Source organism: Dermacentor albipictus, chromosome 1 (genome assembly GCF_038994185.2).
Source record: "Dermacentor albipictus isolate Rhodes 1998 colony chromosome 1, USDA_Dalb.pri_finalv2, whole genome shotgun sequence".
Taxonomy (NCBI): domain Eukaryota; kingdom Metazoa; phylum Arthropoda; class Arachnida; order Ixodida; family Ixodidae; genus Dermacentor; species Dermacentor albipictus.
In genome coordinates this window covers 20066121-20072479 of record NC_091821.1, presented here as the reverse complement: position 1 = coordinate 20072479, position 6359 = coordinate 20066121, and the positions used below count along the sequence as shown (strand labels likewise).

General features: G+C 46.8%; 1 pseudogene; it reads left to right on the top strand.

Annotated features, from left to right (window-relative positions):
* Nucleotides 1-980: 980 nt before the first annotated feature.
* Nucleotides 981-5823, top strand: LOC135909967 (uncharacterized; annotated as a pseudogene).
* The last annotated feature ends 536 nt before the right edge of the window (nucleotides 5824-6359 follow it).

Genomic DNA, 6359 nt, shown 5'->3' with positions numbered 1-6359 from the left:
TAACTTGCACATACGCAATCAAAAGACCGATGGGTAAATGACACCTACGGCGGTGAAAACAAAGTTGCACTTTATATTAGTAGAACTCAGTTATCAGAATAACATGCTCTCATGAGCCCCCACAGTTACTTGAGACTTCGTTAAAACAGCCTTGACGTTGGATGGGAAAATTAGACAACCCGACAGAAGTTTCTGTGCCTTCACTGCTGCTGTCATTTGAAACATTATGATGCCCAGTCGACCAAAGCGCAGTCGTTGCGTCGTTTGGTTGAGGAACTGGTAGGGACACTGGAGGCTGATTTCGACGATAACTCCGGTCGAAGGTTATATTTTCCAGGCTCCCCAATCTACTGAATATTGACGACTGAAAATTGGCCATTTCAGTCGTCATTTTATATGGTGAATGGCACTGCTAGTGCAAGAATTCCAACGGAATTGTTCAACGTCTCGAAAAATTGCCGATCAAACTGATTAATTTCTGTGGACCTTGTAAAAAAATATTTAAAATATTTTGGGTTTCACTGTATCTCACGATTATTGAAAACAAAGATTATACGCGAGGTTTGGGAATCTCTGCCAATTCTATCGCGCTTTTTCTCAGTATTCAAACACGTTTTTAGACCGTTTGGAACGCATAGTTTCTGATAAAAATGCTGTTCCACATATATATGCATGGACATGTACGTTTCCACAAAGCATATACAAATAAGCCAAAATTTGCGATCCGATCCTTGGCCGTACTTTGCACAGTGACATGGCCCATGAAATAAAAGAAATATGCTACATAGCGTATTCCATACAACGCTTCATTGGTAAATCAATCTGAAAGGTTTATCGAATCAAAGTTCGCTTAAACCAAGAAAAAAAAATTGAAGGTGGCCCTCTCACAATGTTCACTATTGTACAGTGTTGCCACACGAGCGTGAGTACATATCCAGCGAGAGTATTGCTGAAGTACGAGCGAGTATCCGCTAGTGCTGCTGACCGATGTTAACGACGCATGTCCAGTGGAGGTGAGGACTTGTGTAAATCTTCCCCCTCACCGGCACGTTCGAGCGCAGCGCGGGCATTATAGAGGCCGAGGTGTGCCGACTCTCAACCGCAAGAACGCCAGCGTGCATTGAGAGTGACAACACAGAACAATTAACACGGAGCATGATGAGAGCGAGGTACTATCGAGGTTACTGCAGCGTCTATTAAAAGCATTTAGCCAATGTGAGTACTCGGTTGGCAACCTGGAATAAACATAGGAGCTTGAAAAATGAGTGCGTATCACCGTGTCACTCCAATCTAAATTAATCAGACCGCATCCCGGTCTACGCGAACCCTAAAATGGTGTCAGAAGTGTTACTTTGTCCCATGTGAGTGCCAAACAAAGTCATTCCGTCGTATCATCCCTCAGCAGCAAGCGGCAACGGGCAATCGCAGCCATGGCATACGCGCTCCCTCCCTTCCCAAGTTTCGACCTTCGCGCCACAGACGCCAACAATACTGGTCACGAATGGACCAAGTGGATAGAAAGGTTCGAGAACTTTTTTTTAGCGTGTGTTATCACAGCAGATGCACGCAAGAAAGCTCTCCTCCTGCACTACGTCGGCGAGCAAGTCTACGACATATTTCGCTCCCTCCCCGACTGGCCTACACAAGCTACAACAGCTACAAGCACGACCCAGACCACGCAGAGCCCATCGACGCCAGAATACGATGCCGCACGAGCGAAGCTGAGTGCACACTTCGCCCGTCGAGTGAACTCGACATTTGCGATCTACAAATTTCGCCAAGCCCAGCAAAACATTGGTGAGCCACTGGACGCCTTCTACGCGCGCCTCCGGCAGCTCTCTCGCCACTGTAACTTCGAGAACGTCGACGCTGAAGTCCAGAACCAAATAATCCTCGCCACAACGTCGTCTCGCCTTCGCAAATACGCAATGCTTCATTCCCTCACTTTACAAGACTTACTTAAACAAGAAAGAATGCTCGAGGATGTCGAACGGGATGTATCCGAAATAGAAAAGAACGTCGATAGCAATGCGGCGGTGCTCGCAGTGCACAAGGAAGGACAGCACCATGGCCAACACCAAAGAAACAGCCGACAGAGGCCACAACAAACCTATGCACCGCAACGACCTTGTGTCTCATCAGCAGATTGTCGCAACTGCGGTGGCAAGTGGCCTCACCAAGGCGGACGATCAAGTTGTGCTGCATGGGGCAAGACATGCAAGGCATGTAACAAGGTTGGTCACTTTGCACGATTCTGTCATTCAACGAGACAAATGGCACAAGCAGTGGACTGTGACAATGGTCCAAACAGGAATCGGACAGTCTGCAGTAAGACGAGTTCTAGCACCAAAGGATGTGCTGCCACCCGTGAAACCAGTTCAAGAAGTGACGAGTATGTTTTCGTTGCCATGACCTCACCTCAGACAGGCCCATCTCCAAAAGTTATTGTCACTATCAACAATGTGTCAGTCACTTTCATAATCGACACAGGTGCAACAGTGTCAATTCTTGGCGAAAATGACTTTGAGAGCTATCGGCTAAAGGTGAAACTCCAGGAAACATCCGTCGGAGTGTTCCCATACAAAGCAACATCTCGCCGCTTGAACTTCTAGGCAAAGTCTCTGTCACAATGAGATACAAAGATAACTGCATTGAAGAAGACATCTTTGTCATTCGAGGAAACTGTGCACCACTCTTAAGCTTCACAGCAGCATCGAACCTGGGGCTTGTCCAGATCACATACCAAGTTAATGAGCATCAAGGTGACAAGTCAATGGTGGAAGCATTCCCCAAGTTGTTTCGTGGAGTTGGAAAACTCAAAAACCACCACATTCATCTTTTTGTGGACGACACTGCCCCACCGGTTGCACAACCACACAGGCGTATTCCGTTTGCCTTACGTGACGCCACAGAGAAAGAACTTGAACGCCTCCTGTCAGAAGACATCGTTGAGCCAGCCATAGGACCTACACTGTGGGTGTCCCCTGTGGTTATTGTGCCTAAACCGCATCAGCCTGATGAAATTTGAATCTGCATTGACATGCGTGTTGTGAACACTGCCATTCAACGGGAACGACATTTGTGCCCAACAGTGGATGACATCATTGTTGCCTTAAATGGAGCAAAAATGTTCTCCAATCTTGACTTAAAGAATGGATATCATCAGTTGGAACTTGACCCTTCCTGAAGGCAACTCGCCACGTTCTCAACACATGTTGGCTTGTTTCGCTACAAACGACTGAACTTCGGCATCAGCAGTGCAGCTGAAATCTTTCAGAACACCATACACCAAGTGCTCAATGGCATCCCCAATGTCCTGAATGTTAGTGATGACATTCTTGTTTTTGGGCAAACAAAACAAGAGCACGACTTGACCTTGGAAGCCGTTCTGCAGCGACTCCAAGAAGCTGGATTGACACTGAATGAAAAGAAGTGTCACTTTCATCAACGTGAACTGAACTTCTTTGGACTTATTTTTCAGCTGACGGCGTTCGTCCTGATCCTAAGAAGATGGCAGCCTTCCTACAGATTAAAACACCGGAATCGCCACAAGAAGTGAAGAGCCTGCTAGGAATGATCAACTATTCAGGCAGATTTCTGAGAAATCTTGCTGACCTCACACAGCCTTTACGTGAACTGACACTAAAGGATGTTGTCTGGGAGTGGACAGAACGACGGCAAAATGCTCTTGAGAGCCTAAAGCAAGCCATGTCCGATGCCTCCACCCTTGCTTACTCTCACCCATCCAAACCGACAGAATTGGTGGTAGATGCAAGTCCACATGGACTGGGTGCTATCCTTACACAGCGTGACAGTGAAGATATTGCAGTGATAGCTTATGCAAGCAGAGCGCTTACACCAGTTGAAAGTCGCTACTCCCAAATTGAACGTGAGATTCTCGCAGCTGTATGGGCCATGGAGCACTTCCGTCTTTACCTTTGTGGAGTCAACTTCCTTTTGCTGACTGATCACAAGCCTTTAGTGAGCATACTGGGAAACCCAAGATCATCACCATCTGCCCGCATTGAGCGCCTTGCTCTACGCATTCAACAGTACAAGTTCGTTGTACAACACACTGCAGGAAGTAGTAACCCTTCCGATTACCTTTCCAGGCATCCAGTTCCTGAAATGAAAATGTGTGCCCGCATCGACAAAGTACCTAATGAATATGTCAACTTTATCCAGCGCCACAACATCCCAAAGGCCTTCTCGGTTCAAGAAGTCGCAGATGCAAAGAAAGCAGACCAGCAGCTACAGTCACTTATCAGTGCTATCCAGCACCCCACACTCACCAGCTGGGTCTCAGCTGAACTGAAGCCATTTGCATCTATAAAAACAGAACTAACAACAATGCCCGAGGGCATCGTCCTTCGAGGAACACGCCTAGTTCTTCCCGCTACTCTGCAGAAACAAGCAGTGCTACTTGCCCACAAGGGCTATCAAAGGATTGTGAAAACAAAACAAATGTTAAGAGAAAAAGTGTGGTTCCCAGGCATGGATAAGCTCGTGCACACTTTGATTAAAAGCTGCCTACCATGTCAAGCAGCTGTTCCACAAGGAAAGCAAGAACCACTTGCCATGACAGAACTACCCAGTGGTCCCTGGGAAGAAGTATCAGTCGACTTTTGTGGTCCCTTTCCAGATGGAAAGTATGCCATGGTGGTGTTAGATGACTTCTCACGATACCCAGTGGTACAAGTCATACACTCCACAAGTGCAAACAATGTGCTTCCCTCCCTTCGACAAGTGTTTTGCCAGTTTCGAATCCCTGCACAGGTAAAAAGTGACAATGGGCCACCATTCCAAGGCAAAGAGTTTGCTACATTCGCAAAAGAATTAGGATTTCGGCATCATCGGATGACACCTTTCTGGCCTCAAGCTAATGGCGAAGCTGAGCGGTTCATGAGAACATTGAAGAAGCATGTTCACACTAGTCAGCTTGAGAACATAGATTGGAAAGTAGAGCTCGACACTTTCCTGATGTCATACAGGTCTTCAAAACACTTAACTACAGGAAGATCACCATATGAACTGCTGTTTGGCAGACCGATGAGAAATCTTCTGCCTTGCTATGTTGAAGCTGCTTCGGAAACGGAAGACATAACAAAGTTCAAAGCAACTGTGCTCGACAAAAGGGCATACAACAAACAACATGCTGATGCACGAAGGCATGCTCAACCACATTGCTTCTGTGTGGCTCAGCGAGTCTTGTGCAAGCAAGACAGACACAAGTTCACTTCGTACTATGATCCAGACCCTTATACCAGTGTCAGCGTTCATGGATCACAAAACAAGGCATCGAGAAGGAATAGAGTAATAACGCGCAACTCAAGTTTTTTCAAAGATGCCTATGGCCTTAAACAAGCCCCAGCCAAAACATCATTTGACTGTGATGACATCATATATCCTCTACCCACCTCAGTGCTGGATCCTGCACCACCTGCATTGCACCAGAGTTCTCCAAGAGAGCGCTACCCAAAGAGAAACAGAAAGCCTCCACGCCATCTTTCTGATTTCGCAACCTGACATTGTGACTGTTTGTTTGTAGGAGACATTCACGGCTTTTCAACAGTGAACTGTTTTGCGTTTACGGTTTCCCTAATCACATTGTGTTCGCATTCATTTCATTTTCCTCAAGGAGGGTAATGTAGTGTCTATTAACAGCATTTAGCCGAATGTAAGTACTCGGTTGGCAACCTGGAATAAAGCATAGGACCTTGAGCAATGAGTGCGTATCACTGTGTCACTCCAATCTAAATCAATCAGACCGCATCCCGGTCTACGCGAACTCTAAACCATCCAGGCGTAGAAATAGCCGGCTTAGCGCCTTGGTAGAATTCGCGGTCGCATGCCTGAAATTCGTTTAAGGCGCTTCAAACGATTTGACTGCAGTTCTTAAATAAAGACGCGAGTTCGTATCCCACTGGCGGCCAGTAGTTTCTTCATCCACTTCCATTTCCGTTTATTTATCATTTCTTTAATTCACTTAGGAACTGTAGTTCATTTCCCACATACTGTCTCAGTGAAATTTTTATTCAAGGGCCCAAACATGGTCAATCCGTCCCTGACTTCCGCTCTCGTCCGCCCGCGTGTGGACGCCCAAAAGGCGGATGGTGTCGCGAAATTCGATGTGCGCAAACCGCACGAGCGAATCATACGCGCACTACTATTGGGCGACGCGGCCTGTTGACAGCTGGCAACCATTCGGCGGAGCAAATGTGTTCAAGGTTGGCAACTACCTTTGACAACAGACATCGCCTCCTTTACGTAAAGGAGGCACTGCAGGAGACGACACTGGCATATTTTTGCACATGTGATTTCAAGTTTCCACATCACGGTGAAAATGCGACTCTAGACTG